The 24,294-nt window shown below is 39.1% G+C and overlaps 1 protein-coding gene across 2 annotated transcripts in view; it reads left to right on the top strand.

Annotated features, from left to right (window-relative positions):
• The window catches only part of KCNQ1 (potassium voltage-gated channel subfamily Q member 1), a 373,582-nt gene that overhangs the window by 265,183 nt on the left and 84,105 nt on the right, over nucleotides 1–24,294 (top strand). The window lies entirely within an intron of this gene.

Genomic DNA, 24,294 nt, shown 5'->3' with positions numbered 1-24,294 from the left:
ACCTGGTGTGTTCCTGAACAGTGCTCGTTTCATAGGATTTGGGGAAAAATACAGCTTAAAATAGAGTTGGATGCCTGGTTCTTCCAGGTGATGGAGCATGATTTTTGTTGTGGATTACATTTTTTCGTTCTTTGTTGTCATTTCAACAGAACATGAAAAAACAGACTTTAATTGATTTCAGTCTCTTTTGGTACTCAATAGAGTTTTGATTTTTAATTGTATGTGTTGCACATGTCTCAATGCTCTACTTCCTTCCTCCACGATAGAAAAAAGACTCTATTCCTTTAATACTTTGGTGTATTACAGTCCCAGGATTTCCCTTTGATCATTGTTCTGTTGTTTATATAACTCCACCTATGATTCCTTAGAGAGAATGAGAGCAACTTCTGCTCTGTCCTGGTTTTTGTTCTTTATGACAAATGGAGTTTTTCCTTTCAAGTGACAGAAAAAAATCAAACTTGTTCTATAATTGCAAATTAACAGTTAAGTGCTTTGTAACCCTTTATTTCAATGCTAGCTGTGCTTGAAAAATTAGATGACAGGCAGAGGCTATGTTGTTATTCAAAAATGTAAGTTTGCCTACGTTGGTATTAAGGAGAGAGAGAGTTGAGAGAAATGAGTTGGATCATTTTTGATCTGTTGTAGTGATTTAATGGTGGTAGCTGGGTGGAGGGGTAAAGAATTTCTTTACTCTTACAGTTGCTTTCACTCATGTGTCCAATCTGTTAATTTGGTGCTGAACAGTCAGAGTTTTTGAAGTACCTTGAGGAAAGTAGCTTTCGTAGTGTTTTTTCCACAAGTGGAAGCATTGTGTGTGGTATCCTCATGCTCAGAGCTGTGCTTCTATCTAGTGGCAATAAACAGCACTTTAAAGGGAGCAGGTGCCTTTCAGTCTGCGTAGGGTGACACGTATGAGGAGTCGAGTAGAAAACAGAAAAGTCTTTTTGCCCAGAGAAGCCTCACTATGCAGTGCTTGCTGAGATCCATGGTTAGTAAGTGTTCTTAAAAATGGAACCTCTTTCTAGAAAGTTTGGTTTACATTTTATTTTATTTTATTTTATCTCCTTAATGTCAACAAAAGTGTGGAACATTACAAAATGTCTGGTGAGTGCTGACAAAGAACAATGACTTTTCTTTTTGGACAAATAAGTCTCAAATGACAGCTAAAATAGATTCCCAGTGCTGTTTGTAAAATCTCTAGTGAACCTGAAAAGGCTTTGGTGGTGTTCTGGCTCGGAGATAATCTACTCTTGGGTTATTAATTACTCTTGTTACATCCTTACAAATAAGTACAGCACGAATTTATAGCGACTGTTGTTTTATGTCTTGTAATGGGACTGTAAAACACTCCCTGTTTCATTTTAGTCTAACTGGGTTAAATTTTAGCCTTGTTTTAAGTAACAGGCCCTTCTTTCTTTGTAGTTGCATGAGGTCATCTGTGGTTTCAGAGCTGTATGTTATCTGACCTATACAGCTATTCCTATCTGCAGGAATTTTATCTGAAAGTAGCCCAAAGGCTAAAAATAGAGAATTTCAGTTGGTCTAGGCAAACAGTGGTGTTCATGACAACAGACTGACAATGGTGAAATCACATTTTTGCTGCAGATGATGGCCAAAGTTAGGTTTCTGTATTCTTGATTGGCCGCCTTTTTCTTCTAAAGTATATGCTACATGGAATGCTTTCAACACACAATTAAATCCTTACTGAGCTGAATACTGTATTAAGGATATAGGGATTAGTCTAAACACTTAGCTACACTCCTTTATTTCTGAATTAATCCTTGACTTCTGAAGCAGAGATTTTAAGTGGTGCAGGCTGGTGTTAACTGGGGTCTAACCACCTCTTGTTCATTTGAAAAATCTCCATTAAGTCCTTTTAAAATGGGTTATAACCTTCCAAAATTATTTGCATACTCATGCTGCAACAAGGAGGAAATTATGTGTTGCTTCCTCTGCAGTGTGAATACGCTAAATTTTTCTAGTAGGTCTTTGTCAGTGGTCATTAGCACGTGTGCTGCAGCAGGAGGTTGGCTGGGTTACAGCTGTCAGAAGGTCCGGATGGCTCTGCAGCCACGGGCCGCTCTCCAGGCAGCAGCGGGACTGGCCACCACCCCTGCGGAGCTGGTTCAAGCCTCACTCTTTTTTCTGGGCCTTGCTAAGAGTGCAAGGTGGTAGACAAGCCATTTCTCATTGCTGAAAACAAATGCAAATTATTTCTGCTAGGACGTTGTCCTATGTCCTTTTGCTGTTTAGTCTTGAAATGCTTTGGGTCAGCAAAAGTCAGAGAAGAAAACCTGAACCTTCATTTTTGAAACTTTTTAGTGCTTCTGCTTATAGGTATGTCCACTGTCAGCACAAGATCCACTGCTTGCACATCACAGAGGTGGAATCCGACTTCACTTTAAGCCTGTGGTAGGATTCCTGCGGGCTTCTGTGGAGCTGGATTTTGACTCCTGAAGCTATTACAAATGAAGCTAATTCTGCCTTGAGGAGAATACGATCGTATTTCTGGGGCACTGCACCACTCTTGCAAAGCTTTTGTGCTTTTAACAGAGCCATATGTATTGCTGGCAGTACACAGGAGGGAGATTTATTAAACAAAATGTTTAGAGTCAAACACCGTTGTACTGACAAGAACTATGGTGCTTTGTGGCACGATTCTGAATTTCTCAGCACTGAAATCAGCAAAACAAATTTTTTTTCTTCTTTTAAACTTAGTAACATGTTTATTTGAGGGAGGGCATCTTGCAGGTGAAAAGCCCTTGCATTTGTACAGGAAATCTCTTCTCCGCCCCCCCCCCCCCCCCCAAAAAAAAAAAAGCAGGAATGAAATTCCCAGAATATCACCCCCAGGAGGGGTGATATTTGTGATAATGTAATTAAAGATTATTTCATAATATACAAATGTCAGGGGGAGAAATTAAGGTTGCAGGAGCAATAAATCCTTCCTGTGTAATTTTTTTTCATTTTAGCAAGCAATTGAAAAGATGGTTTTGTAAGTGTAACTAGAAACTGCACAACCTGATATGCCTTTATAAAAAGAAGCACAATCCGATAGGTAATCACAATAGATTTTGACTTTGCCATTGTTCTCTGTTGCTTATAAAGCTGACGGTACCAAATGTTACGTTCCTTGGAAGGGGTATTTCATGGCTGAGTGCAGGCAGTTGCATACTCATCCTGCCCGTGCCCCAGTCTGGCTGGCCGCTCGCCAGCTCTGGTCCAGAAGGCATGTAGCTGCCTTCGCGCAGTGCCCAGGCTGAGCTCGTAAACCCTGTGAAGTAGCAATTGCCCAAGTTAGTGCACGTAGATAAGCCAAGCTGGTCCCTCAGAGAATGCGGTTGAGCAGGATTACAGCAACAAATCAATTTATTTGCGGTGATCAGCCTTTTTTCTTTTTATCCTGAAACATCTGTGAATGACTATTCAAGTTACCCTCAAGAAACCTGGCCACTGCTGGCTTGCTACCAAATTGAAAATCAAAAGCAGTTTCCCAAATATGCACAGCTGTGTGCATGCGCCCCACTGCTAATCCATAGGCAGAGAGCACTGCGTGCCAGTGGTTTAATACAGGGTGTGCTCAGGAGCTTGATCCAGGAACGAGTCCACATTGCACTCAAGGACTTCTGTTTGGTACATCTCCTCTTTCCTTTTCAATACTTCAATTTTCATCGTAACTATAATGATAGCCTTTTAGACTAAATTAATCTGTTCTTATTCAACCGTTTGCCAATCCTAACTTATACTTCTCTGGTCATCACATAAGCATGTTGCTCAGCCTCCCTTCAATAATTCAGTCTTAAAAATGGGCATTGTAGCAAATCATCTGGAGTATACAGGGAGGGCAAAAAAAATGGGCAGTCCTTAGACTCTGAAAGTCTGTGCGTGCATATCAGACCCCCACAGTTGTCAGTTAGAGTCCTGCCTGTGTAACCCCACAGCAGAGTATCCAGATTTACAAAAAAAAAATTAAAAAAAAATTGTGCAGTAAAAATCATGTTGTATTCTCCATTAAGTCACTTTAAAATAGGACAGCCTTCCACAACTCTTTGGACACTTTAAAAAAAATTTACCTTTGAAGAACAGTTATAGCAGTCCAAAGCAATTTTCTAGGTGCCCCCTCTGTGTATTCAGAACTGTGCTTGTACCTGACAGTAATTAAGTAGAGTATAAATGTTAGTATTAGCAAGGTCACCACTTGCATCTTAATTGTCTTTTTCAATTATATGGAACATTATGAGCAGTATTTAGCAGTATTATCTACTGCTAAATTTGAAGTTGTAGAGATTTAAATGGAAATTTCTGTGTTTACATAGAATTTGCATAGTAGTGAGACATACGACACCCTTTAATGTAAGCCTAACAATTCTCCAAAACAATATTCATTCCAAGTATACACACATTTTGCACACTCGCATTTGAAAATATGATCCCTTGTATTCTGACTAGTACCAAAGAACTAAATGCAGAAATTCAAGCATGCTTGCAGCACTGAACAATAAGTTATTTTACTTTTTAAATATTTAGTTTATAAGCAGTTTGGACCACTTTCTAAGTCAATTTTGAAAAATTGTGTAAAATCACATACCCTAAAATAGATCCTACTGTGCTTCTTGAGTTGCCTACTAGCAGAGTTGTTTTTGAAAAGCAAAGGGAGCTCTCTTGTTTGGGCAAGTATGCAGTTGTTCTTTTAACTTCTGATTATGGTAATTTGGTTTTCTGTCTTCCACCTACAATGACTTTATTATATGTACAGATCCCACATTTACTAAAACTGTGAGTATATGATATTGTGTGATACATTTTTCACAGTGATTGCTGTGTATGAAACTTTAAAGGAGAGAAGAGCTCAAAGGCTTGATCTGTGGTGGCTTTCAAAGAAGATGGAGACATGTTTTGTGACTTTTTATTAGTAGTAGGATGTTTTCTTCTGGCTAAATCATCTTCTGTAGTAGTTTCACCAAAATATTGACACTATCCATACTTGTATGAAAAACCAGTTTGCCTAGAACCATGTTAGATACAGTCTGGCTGAAAAGAATGGTCAGTGGTATGTCTAGATCCAGGCAGTGATTTTCATGGTTCTTGCTCTTTCTTGCTACTGCCATTTGGTTTTGATCAACTAATAGTTACCCATTGCAGAAGGTTTTATATCTAATTTTATTGCTGCTGATTTGCTCAAAAATACGTGAACTTTTCACGTTATACATTGTAGAAGAATTTCACTGTAAATCTATGTAATCTACAAGTATTTGGTTGTGTAGGTTACGAGCAAGTATTCAGGATGTCCCTTTGCATACAAATGAAAACGAAGGCCTTATTCATTCCTTAAATGAGTAATAAAATTGAAAGATTAACTGCTTATTACTATTCCAGTACTAAGGGTATGACCCACAATCTTTGTTGAATCTGAGCTCTGGTTATTACGATTTTCAGGCATAAACTTTAGAGAGATTAAGATTTAATGTAGTTGTTTCCCTCACTTGTTGTCCTACCCTTTTTTGTGAAGCCATTATATCCTAATCTCTAGCAGGAAGATTTTGTCCTAGCAGTATTTACTTCTTAAAGGCAGGTGAAATACCAGCCTGCAAACACTTTTTGGGCTGATGCACATAAGTGAGTATTTTTGTAGCTTAAATATGTTCCATTCTTCTTTAGTGTGAATGGGTAGAAATTTAAAGTGAGATGGAATTAACTGTTAACATCCCTCCCCCGACTCCTCGTCCTCTGTCTGCTCGTGCATTTCTCTAAAGAATATAACTTGTTCCTCACCTTCAGAACAGAAAAACAATAAACTCATGTGACTCTTCCAATTTTTTTTGTTTTGTTTTGGCATGAATTCTATTTTGGTATCTCTTGGTATCTTGCTTAGGAGGTTCATCCTAAGAAGGGTTAGGAGGTTTATCCATTTGGTCAGCTTGCACTATTCAGTTCCTGCTATCCTTGCACATAATTCCTCTGTTATTAAATCTGATGTTTTATTGTATCACAAGTTAAATTGTAATCATGCCATTTCTAATAAAGAACTCCCAGTACATCCAATGCAGAAAGATTTAGGACCTGCTCCAGAGCCCGTTAAAGTTGATGAGTCTTTCCTTTGACTTAGTAGGCTTTGAAGCCAGCCTTTTAATCAAAACATAATGTAGTCATGATGATCCAACATTCCTGGCTTGCTTGATCACAGTAGGCAGAAGCACTAAGCTTTATCACAGCTGTATGCTTTTGAGAGGGTTTTTTCTTTTGGCTAACGTGATACAATTTTGCTTAGTAACATGGATGTTACTTGTATCACAGCCTTTCTGTCATTGTAAGTGGAGGTAGGAGCCTGTACGTGTGTGTGTCTCATTACTGGATGCTCTGTCTCTGGCTATAATGTCAGTATATGAAAAGGCTGCAGTGTGTATTAAGTAGCCAGAGAGAGGAAGGAGTTTTAGAAGAAATGAGTGCTACTCATGTTACTGGCCTTTGAGTCATTCTTCCTCCTAATTTAGATCAGCCAAGCGGCTCTTGACATATCTGTATGCAAACTGAGTAAGATTATTGATACTGTAGCTTAGTTCCTCTTATTTTCCCATGTATTTCGTACTGACTTGCATATATTTCTGTGTGGTTGTGATCCCCGTCCTCTTGAGTCTGCAGTACAGAGCACAGTGCACGCTCAATAGAAGTGTCACGGGAAGGGGTTCTGTGCAGCAGTATTTCTTAGGTGGGAATATTGGTTGATAACTGGGTTCTAATTCTTCCTGTTCTTACATACACTTTGAAAATTATCTTAGTTTTTGTTCCTTTGGAAAAAATCACAGTCCTAAGAGCAGGTATTTTTTGATTTTAATTAGAAAAGTGTTATTTCAACTACCACTTTCTGGGTTTACAAATACTAATTTTCAAATTTTCATGTTGACTTTTTTTTTTAACTTAAAAAGAATTTTTAGTGTGTAATTGAGCTCCCAATTTGCTTTTTAATATCTACCTTATTTAACAAATGATCACCCTTTAGTGCCTTTTTTTTCTTTTTTTTTTTTCTTTCTTTTTTTCCTTTCTTTATAGCATTCTGTAGTCTATGGAAACAGTTTCTACACTTCCTGGTGTAGCATAAGAATTAATGCATGCTGAAAAGGCAAACTTCCAAAGAGGACTTGACTGATAATAGCATTCTTTCACATTGGTATGCAGTGGAGAGAGAAATTTTGGCTTTATTTTTAATTGAATAATGAGGCTGAAAATTTGATGTTAAAAGATTGACAACCATCTTCTGACTTTCTGGTCAGCAATGGAAACCATGGTTAGAACCATCACTGATTCATAAATTAGAAAAGACAGCTTTGGGGATTTTAAAAGATACACAAAATCAGTGAAAATCAAAAAACCCCACCATGAAGTCGTTACTAATCTTGTACATAGTACTTGCAACAATGCACAAGTAATAGTCTGAGGGATGGGGAGGAATATTAAGAGGGGCATATGGAAGATTAAGTATGTCTATTAATTTAATCCTCAGTCTTTTTCCAGATGCTGTAGTGCAAGCATACGGAAGCAATTTGATGCTGGACTCTGTGATGGAGAATGCCCATTTTCTATAAATTGGACTAAAACTAGGCACATCCTTCATCAATCTAGATTATTAAGCAGTTTTAAAATTGTAATAGCACTTCTCACTGCTATGATGGTAATATTACTGTGGGCAAACAGAAAAACTGCAGAATTAATTTCCAGTGTTTTGTGTCACTCATCTCCCCAGCTATAGCAAAATAAAGTCATCAGATAGAAAAGTTAAAAATGAAAACAAGATATAATTAATTTTAGGATCCATTGCTGCAAGCAGCTGTGGTACCCAGAGTCTAAAGAAATCGAGAGAGAGCAGGCAAAGTCATGGAGAAAGGCTCACCTAAGGACTATTAAACAAGATGTCTAGATATAACCTCCAGTTTAGCAAGTACTTTAAACAATTGTCAGTAATAAGTTCATAAACAAAGGAAAATGTGATTTTATGTATACATACTTCCTTATACTCTTTTTCTTAAAAGTCTGCTACAAGCCTGGTACCAGAGACAAGACAACAGGAGGAGGGATGCTTTGGTCTGATTTGATTTGGTTCTTTTCGTGTGAGGTTGTTAAGCACAGCTGCTTGCTACTACGATAGGCTGGATTTGGTCACCTGTTCAGCCCACGTGGCTGAAGGTTTCTCTACATTTGATCTCTGATTTGTTTATGAAGTCTGTGCGCATGGACCATTAGACCCGTCCAGAGGACACTAATGTAACTTTTTGCAGCACTGTGTCTTGAAGATGCTAAGATCTTTGGGCTAGGCCTCGCTTGCAGGTGTCTCCATTCGTTGGCATGCGTTTTGTCTGTTTCAATCATTAGATCCTACAGTACCAAAACAAACAAACAAACAGTATTTGCATTCATGTTTGCTCTTATACATTGTTGAAATTGTTTGATGACCTCTGTGTACAAGCTGTAGGATATTATGTAGGCACAGTGGCTTTGACATAGCTACATCTGGCCTACAGAGCAGTGTTACAAGCTATCGTGATGCTTTGTGGTCTGTTTCTGAAGTATCTGCTCTTGGATCACAGGAAATGGAATTACATCAAAAAACAAATCTAGCATCTGAATATAAATAGTCTCAGGCAGTGAGGTTACTGCAGCTTAATAGATGATAGTTCCTCACCTTTCTTGCAGAAACTGAGTATGTATACTCTCTCAGCCCTGGAAAATAAAGTAAAGCAAGACAGAATATTAAGCTTCAACTCTGGAGAAGAGTGATTGAAGGTAGTTCAAGTTAGCACACGGTCGCCGTAGTTGATCTCACAAGCAATGACTAATTAAGCTCCGGTTACTTAGCCAGCTACATAATCAGCCAGTCATCTGTGATACCTCTTTCAGTATTTTACTTCAAGTAAAAAGGCAAAAATGAAATCTAGTAGAGAAGAGGCTTCCTGCTTAAATGAGTTGCTAGTGATTTTACCTCAAATTTCTAACACTTCCGGCTGCAGATGATAGGAAGTGTAATGCTGAAAGCAGAGGGTAAACTTTTACAAATGCCTACAACGAGTTATATGTATTTTTTAATCTCATTGGTTTCTTCACTGTTTGGGAACTGGATAATGACTTCTGAATTCTTAATGTTGGCAATAGGTTACATGCTTGTTCTCTACATAACTATCTACTTGCTTATTAATAGAAGAAATCCTGGAGGAATTTTAGCTAACAGGACATATATCCTATAAAAGCTAGGAATTTAGAAAAATATTGAAAAATGAAATAAGGCTTTATCAGTTGATTAAGTGATCTGTTAAACAGTCTTCAGATCAGTTGCTGTTCTTGAGATCAAGCTGTGTTGTTTATATGTGAGCAGGTATGCAAGCGGATGCAAGGTCTGCAAACTGAGATGACTCGATCTTTTATTAAGCCACATAAAGCTTGTTTTGTCTGGCATTTCAAAGATAAATCCATGATGAAAGCAAGATTTTAAACTCAGCCTACATCGTTCTTGCACACAGACTGTTTACATTTGGTGTGGAATGGAAATGCGAGAGAATGTAGAGCAGTTGTATGGAGTACAACTACCCTGTAGAGCAGATTACAGAAAAGGGATTTAAGTGAACAACACGTGCACAGAGTGCTACACAGAAGACTTCTATTTGTCTTCCTTATAGATTTAAGGGGGAAAAATGGCTTTAAAACCATAATCTCTGCTTTTCCTTTTACGTGCGTGTGGGGGGGGGGGTAGAAGCAACTGAAAAGCTTTTTAAGATAAATGACTAATTTCTGTTTTGATACAGTACAGTGAATCTCTGCTGAAGTTAGGTGCATCAAAGTTGAATTTGTTGCTTGTCAAGGATCTGCTGTTGGAGTGATCTCACTGGATTTAAAATATTTTATTTTCATTTGAAGTTGAGTATCAGGGAGGAAAAGTGCATTGGAGTTGAAAGGAATCAGCCTGGAGCCTTTTCACTTTGGAATCCTTTCAGCTTTTGGAAAAGTTTTAGACTAAATCAAAGTATACTCCCTCTCTTCCCGAGACAGAAAGACCATGCCTTCCATCACCCTGCCTCCTCCGCCTCCAAAAAGATTTCAACACAAATGTTCCTGTGCTGCTGAAATTGTAGGAAGAGAAACAGGAGAGGCAGCCTTCACCTTGTGACTCCTACTTTGGGCTATGGGAGTCAGAGGGAAGATGTAATGAAAAATTGGTAGCCAAGGCAGAATATGAACAACCAGTCAAAGTATTTCCCTTCCAGAAGTAGGGGAACCAAGAGGGCAAGTATGGTTTCCTCAAATCTTTTACTGTCCAATTCATCTTTGAATAAGGAAATCAAGATTTGCACTCTTTCTATAAAAAACTAGGTCAAGTATGACCACAATGACTTTTTACACTTCTTTAAAGTGCCCCACAGTAGATTCAGGGGTTTGAACGGTGCTTCGAACCCACATCACGGTCTCTTTCTGTCCCCGGTTAACTGGTCTGCCACAGTGCTCTGCCTGGCTGGTTTTAGTGATCAGCTGCCAGCAGCCCAGCCTGATAAAATGTGACTGCTCTTGTTTGCCACAGGCATCGTAGTCTGAGGAACTACTTCCCTTCAGGGTGGATCTTTGATGAGGTAGCTTCATGATATTCACTGCAGCATGAGAGCTGTTGCTCTTACAGACCAAAATACACAAAATAGAGAAACAGTGTGAAAAAGAAAAATATGATTACCCTCTTTTGCAGGTAGGGTATGAGAAGTGACTTGCCCAAGGTATCAGGAATTCAACTTAGACTGTATCGGGGACCTTAACCACAAATCAGCATTCCTCTTGTAATTGTGTTTAAAAGCCTCTCTAGTCTGGCACAATTATATTGGGCAGTGTGGTATTCAACATAATCATATTCCTTTAATATTAAAAACCATCCAGTACTTGAGAACAGCATATAAAAACACATAAGCCAAATCAACCTAGCCAATATAAATGCACTGGGACTATTTTAGACGATTGGTTTTAAATCATCTAAAAATCAACCGCCCAGCATGATTCTGTAGCCCAGAAGCCTAGAGGGTGGAGAGGGGTGAACATGCTTACATAACACAGAAATAGTCCTTCATAAAAATAATTATAGATATAATATTTAAAAGAAAACAAATGATATTAAATGCTATATTTACATATTTAAGAGGAGAGAAATATTCAAGTGAGTTCAAATATTCCTATAAGTTTCTATTTTAAAAATCTTGGATCAAGCACTGCCAGCCATTGACCCTTCTGTGACATCTGTTGGTCTTGGGTTTGGTTCAGTTTCTTTCTCTCTCTCTTTTTAACAGATGACTCCACTTAAATCACTGCTTGGTTTCCATTAGACAGATAGAAGGTGATTCACTTAGTAACATGTACATCTTTAGCTAATTAAGTCCAAATAGGCTTAATATATCAAGGAAGCTGGTGCGATTAACAGCACTAGAGGCTTCGTCAGACACTGCATCTAGTAAGTACTGTCCTTTGTCTAGCCCTGCAAAAAGAGTGAATAAATACATTGTGTTTCCAAACTCAGAATGTGTACAGCCATATAAATACTCTAGAATGTTTTCTTACCCCCCTAAAAAACTTATTGAAAATAGAAGTTAAATTTACAAATGTGTGTGTGTTTGTGTATGTGGGTATGCCCTTAAAACTCTGACCCTGCCAATCCCAGTATAGGTTGGTTCTTTATCCTGCCTGGGTAGATCCAGAGACTGTCCTTGGAAGCCTTTTCTGTTTCAGTGCTTCAGGCTGGAGCCACCATTCATGTGCTGTTTTCTTCCTGTTAACTTTAGCTTTGCACAGATTCTTTCAAGGTGCTTGGTCTCTGGTTGTCGTAGCTTCCCAATCTTCTCTGTTGTGGGATCACTGAATCTTTGAGTAGTAGTTTGCCACTCGAGTCAATGTTACCAGTAAAGACCCCTGACTTGGCTTGGCTAGCCAAGGTTGTGTATGAGAATCTTGCCAAATGAGAAAGTATTTTTTTAAAAAAAAAAAGAAAAGTAAAATATATTCAAGACATCCATTTGAATGGAAATGGGGTCCTTATTTCATCACAGCTGAAGTTTTCTGTAAAGTTTCCAATTGTTTCACCAGTGATATCTGTGATTGCGTGCTGTAGTCATCAGGGTATTGAAAGAAGCCTTTCTTCTCCTACCCCAAAGTTTCTAGACGGGTTCAAGCAGAGGAGTTTTACAGGAGAACACTTTAGAAAGGAAATGGTTGAGAGTAATCTTTGCTACTTCTCAAGAAGACTGTCTTTCAAGAAGACTCTGCACTGCCCAGCTGACTGAGCCATAATCTTTGATCCATCTACTTCTGTACTTGCCTCATGTCACGCTGGGGAGTTTTGGCCAAGGCAGTTCCACAGAGACACTGCCAAAACTCTTAGCAGCATTTTGGTGGCAGAAGTGACTGCAGCATATTGTGTAAGGTGGCACTGAATCCAAGCGTGGCTTATTAGCTTGGGCATGGTACTTTGCAGAGGGGTGCTTTGCAAACAGTTCTGGTTTTAGCCTGGGCAGCACTGGTTCAGCATGCTTCTGATTATAGCCAACGTGATATGATATTCAGAATGAATGGGTCATTCATGACCTGCTCCAAGATAGCGATTAGCAAAGCTGGCTTTAATACAAGTCCTCTGAATGTCTGTGAAAAGGAACCTGTGAATCTCATGGCAGCCAGGAAGAAAGACAACGGAAGTAATTTCATTTGCGTAGAGAAAGAGGAGGAAGAGGCTCAGTTAATGGTGCTACACTTGAGAACCAGAAGGGCCATGGTTCCAACAAGGGTCACCCTTACTTTGTTTTCTGTGCACTTGGTGTAAGATTTCAATGAAAAATCAGTTATGGCTGAGATATGGACCATTACATCAGACCTGAAACAGAATGAGAATGTCTTTCTGTTGGGCTTGGGGTGGGGTTTTTTGGTAACAAGTAGTTGTGGTAATTCCAGACAGCTTAACGTGGTATATATTATGTCGTGTTAAGCCCAAAACAAATAACTTCTTTTTTCCTCCTCTCCCTTTGATATTTATTATCAGTGAACAGCACAGGCCATCTGTCATTGAGTCCTGAGATGGCTGCTGTAATAAAAACCTGACCACGCACAATGCACATGCATAGCTGTTGTTTACAAATGCTTCATTGAGTTTGATGACTAAAGGACTGGCTTCTTTTCTTCCTGCTGCTGGTGGAAGGGCTGTGAGAGAATATGAGGAAAGCAGCAGACTTTACAACTGTGATTTTATTGTATGGCATATCTGTAGGTATAATTAAATTAGGGCACAAGCCTCATTCAGAGAATGAGATTTATACTGGGAAATTAAGCCCTTAAAGATTTGAAATTGCCTGTGCAAATTTAATTTGATCTCTCAGGGTCACCCCACATGAACAGACACTTGACCTTAATTTTTCTACACTTAAATTCCCCATCTATATACTCCCATACACTTACTGAAAGAGGCTTGTGCAAATTAATAACTGTGAAGCAAATGAATATTAAACTTACTTATGAGTGGTGCAGAAAAGCTTACAGAAAAGTGAATTATTTTATCTTAAGAATATATAAGAAGGAGGAGGCATGGAGATGCACTGAGGACAGTAAGGTCTTTGGGATCTATGTCTCCTCTGCAATGCTGAAACAGTGTAATGAAATGGAATTAATCCAGCCCCCACTTGACCATAATTTGAGTTCATTTTTCTTCTCCAAACAGCCTTTATTTTTTCCTAGGACTGGTCTGTATTATAACCTTGAATGAGCCTTCTCACCTCTCTCAGCTTCAAGTGGTGCTGGATAGGAGAATTTGGATATTGTCACTAATAGTGAAACAGTATGTAGTCCAGAAGACCCGTGTATTACAGATTCATAGGCTCTTTAACATAAAACAAAAGCAATATAAATAGAACAATAACAAATCAAAACATACATATGTTCTGTTAGATAAATAACTAATAGGCAGCTAGTAGCACTCAAAAGAGCAGGAAGAAACTTCAGGAATTGTTAGAGAAAAATGTTGATTCATCCATTTTTGTAGTATGATTGCCATGAGAAAGAAAGAAAAAAAAGGAAATCAGATTACCAAGGTGAGTTATTAGAGGTAAATTGGGTCAAATGTAAGTCCAGAAAATGCAATTGCTGCACATAATAGCACTATTTTCAAAAATCCTGTGTGAGGTATTTTGATCGCTGTTTCTTCTGGAGGAAATTATTGCTAGAGAAGAAATAGATCTTTGAAAAGACTGGATAAATTTAAATTGAGATTGTTTTTGATAGAAACTCAAGTCTATCTTTAATTCACAATAAAAATGAGTATTTTGAGTAATTTAGATGATCTCCTAAATGTACAAGGATTTCTTCAGAGTAAATTGAGATCTACAGAGTAGGATTCATACTGCTTATATTCAGAAATGCTCCCTTTTTAAGCTACTGCTGGAGAATTGTAGGAACAGTACCAATGTTTCTGCTAGCAAAGCGTACAGGAATCCCTTGGAAGAATATAGTAAACATCAATTTAAGAAACAGCTAGAAATCTCTTTGCAATCATCTAAGAAAGCTAAGACAAATTGAAGGTGGTGTGGCAATAAGGGCAGAGTATGTCCAAGTGGTCTTTTCCTGTCCAGAAGTGTCTAGTCCATATGTCCTTATTTGGAGTCAACTTCTTTGCAAACAACCTGTGTGAGATGTTTCTCTCTGTGTTATAAAGAGATGCCAAATCCTTAGAAAAGATGAAGTGGAGTAATGGAGATAAACACAGAAGTTCAGTGCTACTAAATACCTAGCATTGCTGATAAACTCCTACTGCCAATTCTCAAGACGCTGCCTTTGCTGCCGACCAGGAGTTTTCTTCTCTGTTCACTTTGCTGTTTGGCTTGACAACTCTGAGTATTGGCTTGGACATGTAGTAAGAAAGATGTCAAGGAGGAGGTTTAATTAGACTGAAATTGTAGTAGTAAGCTCAGCTGGCAAATATCTGGCAGTCACTCATGGAGTGTGGGTCATCTCTTCCTGCGATGTCTCCGAGGAAGGAGAATTTCCCTTACTGTTGGGCCTGGATGAGGCCGAAGGAGCTAGGGCCTGAGACTGTTTCTCTGCAGCACTAGATAACAAATTCTGAACCCATTCTCCAAATATCTTCAAAAGATTTCTTTAGTCCATTTTCTAGCTCCAAGAAACCAGACTTTCTAGAATAAGTACCTGTACCTCTTACCTGTGAACTTGTAACGCTTCAACCTTTCTTTTGACGTGGATCTCTGAGCAGCTGGAGGGTATTGTAAAACAAAACAACAACAACAAAAACCCAAACTGTGCTGCCAAGAAATAAAAATTTCTTCCCAGTTTCAAAAAAAATGCCTCATGAAGGGTCAGAGCACATCCAAAAAGCTGTTTGGGTGCTGTCCTGATTCTCTGGGGTCCAGAACATAGAATACAATGATACAAGTGGGAGCGAGAGCTCTGTCTGGCAAGGCAATGTGTGTTTGTGTACATGTAGTCTGTTGATTACCTCTAGCAAGCCTTGAGCTCAGGGAATGATAAACCTTTCTTATCAATGTTTCAAACCCAAAAGAAAAATAAGCTCTTTAGGATGCTGAACCCCATTTTCATTTCCTTGGCCATAGAAAATACCCATTTTTTCTTTAAACCTAAGAGTTTCCACTACATAGTAAATAATGACAAGGATTATTTTGAAATACTTCGTTTATTTCCAGACTCCTTTTAGGCTTTCTTTCATTTCATCATGATTTTGTTTCGTACCAAAATAAAACTGTGAGATAAATGCATTGAACAGAAACCTAAGTTGTGGTTTCATCCTGGTCCGTAAGTCGATTGGTTGGCTTGCTAATACAGGCGTTTGCAGGCACCTTGTCGTAACACTACTGTAGTATAGTACTTCGGAGGCCCAGCTATTTTAAATCATAATAGTGACACAGTATGCATGCTTTCTTTCAGAAAGCCTGGGCAGACCATGCTGTGTTGTTTTTTTTTTTTCCCCTTGGCACACTGTCTTTAATTTTGTCTCATACTTTGTAATGTAGGTATCAGGGCATAGAATCAAAAAAGCTCTTCTCAGTATGTAAGCAATTTTTTTTATAAGGAAGAAGAAAAACACAACAAACCCCACAATATTTGCTTTTAGATTGATAATATTCCTTTAATAGTTATGTATGTTTAAGAACAAAGGAAGTTACTGGGGAAAAAAAGAAAAATATAAAACTTGAGGCATTTAAAACATTGCCGTTGTGGGTTTAGGGAGCGGATGTTGGCAAGATGCGGGTGGTTGGTCAATAAAAAGAATTTTTATAGCATTGATTTTGATCCTACACCAGTATGTTTACAGCAACTGGCCTGCAGTTACTTAGGACAGCTAGGAGTGATAACGATTTATTTAAAAACTTAAAAGCCACGTATGTGGTGTCATAGTGGTCAGCTTATTCTATTCTTATGCTGTCCTTATTCTATTCCATTCTTATTCTTGACTATTCTATTGACTATTCTATTCTATTATTCTTGGCTATTCTATTCTTATTCTGTGACTTATTCTAGAAGAATTGCCTAATAGAAACTGACACAGAATATATTGTGTCCATCATTTATGCTGCTAAACAAAATAAAGTCAAGATAGGATTATCTAGTTCTGTTGCTCCCCTTTTCATCTCCCGTTAGCCTGGTTTCCAGACACAGTGAATCTGCCTAATGCCAGCAGACACTGTGGGTGCTCAGCATTGCTTTAAATAACAGCCCCTACCTCTTTTCTGAAAAGGAGTATACTGCTGTGTTTCCTGCACAGCAGGAAGGCACAGTGGGAGACACAGTTGCTTTTCACACTGAGGATGCTGATCATCAGAAGAGCTATGGTCTAAAGCACCCTGCCTAATCTCTATAGAAATAGTAGAGTACAATGAGATTCTTAAATGAGCTAGAATTTGAGATAATGGCATAATCAACTTTATAATAATAGTGCTTACAGCGCAGTACAGGATAAGTCTGATAGTTATATCAGACTCCATTCAAATACAAAAGAGAGACACAACTTCTACCAGAAAGTAACTATGCAGCTTTCTGCTCTCATTTTCTATTCCTTGTATGAAATTGGTAAATGCTATGTGTGCTCTAAGGGATGAGGCTGTGGAAGAATATCTCCTGCTAATACAGCTTGCTTTTCTTCTATAAATAGAAAATTTCCGAGAGCTGAATTTAAAAGAAAACAAAAATGAGGGAAAGGGTTGATTAATGATTTTGTTTTATTTTTGCTAGTAATCCAGTGTGGTAATATTGAAGCATTAGAAATTAAAACTTTCTGTGTATTTGTTAGTTGGACTGCCTTAGCTTATTTCCAATGCATTGGTAATCAAGTGTTCTAAAACACAGTATCAAATGAGATTTCAAATTGCTGAGATCAGAAGTTTCCCTATTTTTCCCAGTGTGTTTTTCCCCCCACCCACCACCCACCCTGAGGAGAGTACATTTCTCCACAACCTGGAACAGTATGTTGCATCTTTTTTTTCTCATCATCCTTTTCTCCTTCAATTTGTAGCTGCTTGTAACTGCCGATGGCGATGCTTTGCCCAGCTGTTCAGATCAGGTTGGTTCTGTCAAAGGCTTTCTGATGCTGCCCTTGTTTGCCAAGAGGCAGGAAAAGAGGAAGAGGATAGCTTGGTTTTGGTTCATGCTAGTCTTTAAAGCCCTTCCAGAAGTTTGTTCTACTTTCTTATGAGGCAGAGGGACAAGAGGATTTAATTTCAGAAAATTAGTCTTTGTAGCTAGGTATAGGGAGGCAGGTTGGTTAAAGTTTACAGCCTCTTTTTGTTTAGCCTCTGGAAGAATGCCATGGAGTTTCAGGTTTCTTGCATAAAGAGAGATCTGTATTCAGGCAGAAGGTAACCAGGCAGGGTACAGGGTGTCTGCAGGGAAGGGAGGGAATGGCTCCTGCAACAATGAAAACAAATTTGGGTCATCCCAGTGGTTTCTTGTCTCAAGACAATGTTGAGCAGACAAAATTCCCATAAACTTTTAGGGGGTCCAAAATATCCACCCTTGAACAACCCCCTCCCAATTTTGTAAAATGCTGAACAAGAAGGAATTTCCCACAAACCTGATGATCCTTAATGCTTCTTACTGGCTCGCAGGGAACCAGAAAAGTTGAGGGCTAGCCCCATCTTCATTTCCTTCCCAGTGAGTCCTGTGTGCTTTGATCGTTCATGTGCAGGCACATGGGGAACGGTATTTTGTGCAAAATACCTTGCTGCACTACCAAGTGCACCAAGGCACCTTGATTCTGAGGAGCTTAGCCAGTCATTGGTGCGAGCGCAGGATTCACCTTGCTCCCATCTTCCTGAAACTGAAGGTGTCACTGTGCAATTACTAAATCGCGTTGACAGGTTGCTCCAGGGTACCGAAGCTTTGCCTCAGGCATAAGCAGAAGACGTGAAGAAAAGAAACATGCTTTTATAAACATAGCACACAAGTAGCAACTCACATTGCATTGCATGAGCTATAGCAGTGAAGCTAACATATTTTTATAAGCTCATTTTCCTGATTTTATAGAATTATTGAGGAAATGCTTGCTTCTTCTGTTTTGTTTGCTCATTTATCTGTAACAGCATTGTAGCCCTGCAGTAATTTTTCAGTTGCACGCTATTTTATTCTTTCCCTGCAATAACTTACAGAATGAACTCCATCACAAAGAAAATAAAATGTTAGGAATGTGGTTTTGGCCATCTTTCTACGTTTTGGGGAGAAGTTTGCAAATCGTTTGTATATGTGTAAGGTCATCCTTTAATATCAGCAAGTTATAAATGATTCCTGTCTGTTATGTTATTTTTAAGCCTGTGATTTGAGCATGAAACAAAGATTCTGGAGTTTCTGGGAGCTGTTCCAGATCTCCCAACAGCCCTGTCATGTATGACTAACTCAACTAATCTTTTCTCCCCTTCCTCCTCACCCAGCAAACTTTTCTATTTACAATATGTTACTCTAAAATTTCAGTGGTCCTGAGCATCCTATATCTTTTGCTCTCAGTTGCTACTCAGAAAACATCATCAAAATAGTAGTGGAAAACCCAAGTAATTCCAGAGTGTTTGTGGGACCTTAGTTTTAGTAAAACAGTGAGACCAAGACTTGAGTTAATTTTGTGGAATTTTAGACAAGAGGATCTGGAGCTTAGTTAGCTCCAGCATCCATTCCCAGGCTGTGGGGAAAGACTTCATGCTGGAGATCGGTTCTGCAACGCAGATGGGCTGCACCAAGCCTGCTGCAGTCTACGGTGCTGAGATGCACTCGCCGGGTGGCTTTGCAAGATCCTGGCAATCTTCTGCTTTTTACAAAGTTACAAGTTGGTCCATTCTGAGCTGTATTTTTCATGAATATTCAGAGGTGCTGGATCTTGCCATGCAACTTTTCCAGAACTAAGCTTTTCTAGTGCTGTTTTTCTCTCGGTTCCTAATTCTCTAGAAGTGAGTTTGGTGCAAAGATGTTTGAGTTTGTCTTTAAATGTGATGGATAACTGCTAGCCATCCATGAGAGATTGTTGCGTTTAGCCCAGTACTGACTGGTGTCTGTTTTGTTTTGATTTTTATGGAATTCTGGTCTGGTTTTGTTCTCCTTTTAAACTAAGCAAGAATATGAAAAAGGTATAAAGTCTGGTTCACTAAATGTGCAAGGTGAAGTCAAGTGGTATTAAATAATCCTCTTCTGGCAACAATGGGCTATTGTTCAATATCCCAACATAGGTTAACCACAGGGTTGTTTCTGAGAATCAGTTTGATTTATGATGACATTGCTGGCAGCAAGGAAAGTTCTCCGGCAGTTTTTTCCACAGTGCTGTGTCAGCAGTTTATTTATACGTACATACGTGTATATATTTATTTATATATTTATAGCAAAGAAGTCTGACCCAATTCTAGTATTCATCCTGTTTTTCTTAGAACTTAAGTGATGTTTATTCCGCAATGATGTATCAACCTGCAATTCTGGTTGCAGTTTTAGCATACGTAGCAATTACAAAACTGTGCTAGCCAGAACAGCTCTGAGAAATAAATTATATTGATCTCATGTTGCAAGTCTCCTGCTAGGAAAAATTTCTTGGGAGTGAAGAGGCAGTAATTCAGTTTCTAGAAGGATACAACTTGTCTCAATAAAGAAGCTGTGAATTCACATACACAATAACTAGAATACCACTAAAATAAAATTTGTCATCAGAACCATGTTATACTGTATTAAAAAGATATTTTGTCCAAATTAAAAAATTCACCTATGTATAACAATTTACAATAGAAGTTTTGTATTTCTCAGTATTGTTCTTGGTGCCTTGTTTCTACCTTTCCCTCTACCCCTTGCAAAAATTAAAGAAACTCTGCCCTGCCTTGCTTTATAGGTAGTTCCTACTTCACATGCTTTTTATTCCTATTCTTTCATTGGGCAAGAATCCAGATTAAAGCTATGCAAATCTGGAAATAATGAGATTTGTATGTTCAAATTCTAGCTGAAGGGTTTTGTTTTTCTTTCTTTCTCTCTTTTTTTTTTTTTTTTTTTTTCCTGACTAGTTGTGATAGGTCTCTCACTCTTTGGTTTGTCTGGATCAAGCAACCGTTCTGACTGTTTTCTGAGGCAGTAACTGCATGTAATTTGAGCCACTGAGTTATAGATGTTTTGCAAACACTGAGCTACATAATGCAGTACAGTAATTCTTAGATGGTAAGCTGTGGGCTGTCCGCTCGTGTCCGGTTCAGATCTGGCTGGTCATATTGTTCAGGCTTTTACCTCTTTTGGGGGGCTTGCAAATAAATAAATAAAGCTGAAATGCATAGAATACTGCTATAATTTTTGTGATGTTTTATCGTTTCGTGTAAGGAACTAGTGCAGTCACAAGACTAGTGATAAACAGTGACCCACAGGAGGGATATAATGCACATGATCTCAGAAGGGGATGAGAAGTATTGGTGAGGCATTCCCCCTGCTAAGGGAAATGTATGGGAACACCCAGACTATAGAGCACTCAAGTCCAACTTCTTCCCTTGGGTGCCAGGGCCCCAGCATATCACAGGCAGACACCGAAAAGCTGAGCTTTTCTGTTATTATATCGCTTTTTGCTATGGTGTTGTCTAGCCGTTCCATAGGCTTGTGCAAATGATTTTTCAAGGACAACATTTAGTATTGCCTCTTGAAGAAACATTTCTGTCCTAAGTTTGCATATGGGATTGCAGTTAATATCCAGAAGTGCCCAGATCTGGGGTTGTTTGTTTTTCTAAAGAAAATCTTGTAGCCTATGAGTGAACAATAAAATTGTTTTGCTAGATAGGAAAAACACTTGAATTACTGCTTTTCTGTTTGGTTTGGGGGTTATTTTGAATAACTTGCTGGACACAGTAATATTTAGTAAAAAAATACTGAGTTCTTCCATGTTGTGGAAATGTTCTTGATTCATAGATACATGAAATGCAACTTAATATCTTCAGTAATGAAAATATAGTAGCACTCTTACGTAGATATGTGATGTACCTCACCTGAAATACAGTGGGAGCCATAGGAACCTATGAAAAATAAGGAAAATTTCCACAGTAGAAGTTATGTTAAGAACTGGGCGGTTCTATTTACTTAAGTAATAAATTTGAGCTTTGATAAGGCTATGCAGATTTTTAGGTAGTATAGAGAAAGTAAAGGGATGGTCTCAGTTCTCCCATATTGCAAGAAGAAAAGAATAATCCTTGAGGCTGGCATCAAATAAATAAAAAATTAAAAAAGGAAAACGACTTTTACAGAATGCATCAATCTGTGGAATTAGGTGCCAGCTGAAGTAACCAGAGCCAAGAGGCTAGGAGCACCATACAGAGCTGGGAATTTGTTGCAACACAATTTGCAACACAATTTGTTGCATTAGCTGTGCTCACGATTTTGTACTTAGTGTATGTATGTGTAGGTGGTGCACGGTATTTGTCTGGCAGGGGGGACACCATGCTCAGGAAAGTGGTTTTGGCAGCATTATTGCTCTGTGCCTGTGCTCTGGCTCTGCTGGCCCTGCAGTATCCCCAGTGCAGGAAGGCTGCCTGAGCGTTCGTGGTAGTGGGGGGCTGCGTTCATACCGTGCTCTGGCTGAGGAAAATGTCTCATAGGTAAGTTTTTGTGTTGAAAGACCACTTTCCAAGGGAAGCACAAGAATTTAATTGTTAATAAGAACCAAAATAAAAGCTGTGCCTATGATTTTTTGCAGTGAATAAAGCAGGATCTAATAAGTAGCATGTTCTTTATTATTCAGGGCTAATTAATTCCCTGGATGTTGTCCATTCTGTGTGCTAGGAGAGAGGGAAAGTTTGTGGAGAAAAGGCAAATAAATAAAACACAAGCACGCAGAGAAATTTTGTTACTTCTTAGGTTTCAGAAATTTAACAGAACAAAGGAGAAGGCTCATTAAATAAAAACATCTGGCTGTGGGAAGTCTAGCGCGCTGGGCCGGCGCCTCCTCTCGCAGGCGCAGCAAGCTCTGCGGGCTGCTGCGCGCCGCCGGTAGGGCACCGCTGGGGAGGCTTCCTGGCCGAGCGTTTCCTTGCTTAGGCACAGGCAGGCGTGGTTTGGTAGATGCAGGCTTTTCTTGCCATTTTGTCTCAGACTTGACTTCTGCTTCGTTCCCTGTAATGAGTTTTCCCCACTTTGTTTCCTCTGAAGCCCCGAGGCCTCAAAGTTCATTTCCTTTGCTCCTTCCAGGCTGTGATCATGTTATTCATCCCATTTCCCCGCTGGTCCCAGACTCACCATTGCTATAATTTTCCAGGTGCTTCCCGCTCCATCCTTCTCTTTTTCTCTTGTTTGCAGTTGAATCAGACTTTTATTTTTCCTTCTGTGTTGCCTTGGCACAACTAGGATTCATAGAGCGTATCTGATAAGTCTCCTGCACTTGCTTGTGGCGTTCTCAGTCTTGGCTTAGCCCATATCACTGCTCCTAATTAACCAGGGGACTAATGTCTGCTACCTGCAACTGCTAGCGGACTGCTAAGGGAAACTGGCTGCTGGAGTCTCTGCAGGGGGAATAGGGAAAATGCCATTTATTGGGCGGTGATACTGTGTTTTTCACGCAATTAACAAGAAGGGACATCTTCTGTCTGGAAGGAGGTCTGGGCAGAATTCACCTTGCTGCTTCAGAAGATGGAGTGCTAGAGCTTTCCTAAAATGCTCCCCCCTCCCCTCCCTTGCTTTTTTTTGTGTGTGTGTGTGTGTGTGTGTGTGTGTGTGTTTGTTTGTTTTTTAACATAAATTCATTTTCCCTGACACTGCTCAGACTCTTAGATATTACATTAATTCATCAGAACTTTCCCAAAGACTTTGAGGCAGATATTCAGCATGACAAGATTCAGGTGCAGGAGTTCCAGTTTGGCAGAATTACTTAAAGACGGATCTTCTTACAGGAAGCGTGGGATAGACTATACAACTGATAATGTATTAGGGATCTAAAGTTACAACTGCTCTCTTTACCTGCGTGAATGTCTGACCCATTTTAGAACTGTAACTGTACATTTTGATGGAGATTGTAAACCCTTTTGCAATTGAACATATGTCAAATACTAACTGAAGTGGGAAATAAAGTCCTTTTAAGGATTTGATTTTTATTCCTGAGCAAGGTGAGTTTTCTTGTTAAATTTCTAAGGTCTGTAATAGTTGCTTTGGCCAAAAAAACCAGAACTGGTGAATCACCGAGATTCATCAGTGAGCCAGCAATTTGCTGAGCAAATAAGGCTATAGTGGTGTCTCAGTACAGCTCAAAAACTAGGAAAAATGAGTGAAACAAAAGGAAAGGTTTGTTCCAGAAGTGTATACGCATGCCTATCTAGACATTGCTTTATATTTTTTGGTGAAAGTTTTTTAAACATTAGCTGTAGGACAAACAAATCCATAGCTGCGTGTGCCTTGCATCTGTGGCCGGGCTCTCGGGCGGTGTCCGGCAGCGCGTTGCCGTAGCGAGGGCTGCAGACCGTGCGCGGTACGACGCAGCACCCTCGTCACCAGCCAGATACGATCTTCAAAGAAGGGTGAGCTGAAGTGGAATAAAAAAGCAAAGGGGAAGCAGAGAGATAGAAGAGATAAGGGCAAACTTGCTATGCGCTACTGTTTTGGATGTTTTTACAACAATCCATCTAAGTAAAATTGCCAAGCTCTTTCTTCGGTATTAATGGTGCTGTTGCAATCAACTGATGATTAAAAATTGGTCAACCATTCCAAAGATTATTTTCGCTCTACCTTCCTGTGTGTAACTCTCGTTAACATCAACAGGACTATGAGCATACGAGAGAAAAGGGCAGTAAGTGTCCA

Source organism: Rhea pennata, chromosome 5, assembly GCF_028389875.1.
Source record: "Rhea pennata isolate bPtePen1 chromosome 5, bPtePen1.pri, whole genome shotgun sequence".
NCBI lineage: Eukaryota > Metazoa > Chordata > Aves > Rheiformes > Rheidae > Rhea > Rhea pennata.
Note: the sequence above shows the minus strand (reverse complement) of the source record. Positions and strands in the feature narration are given on the sequence as shown.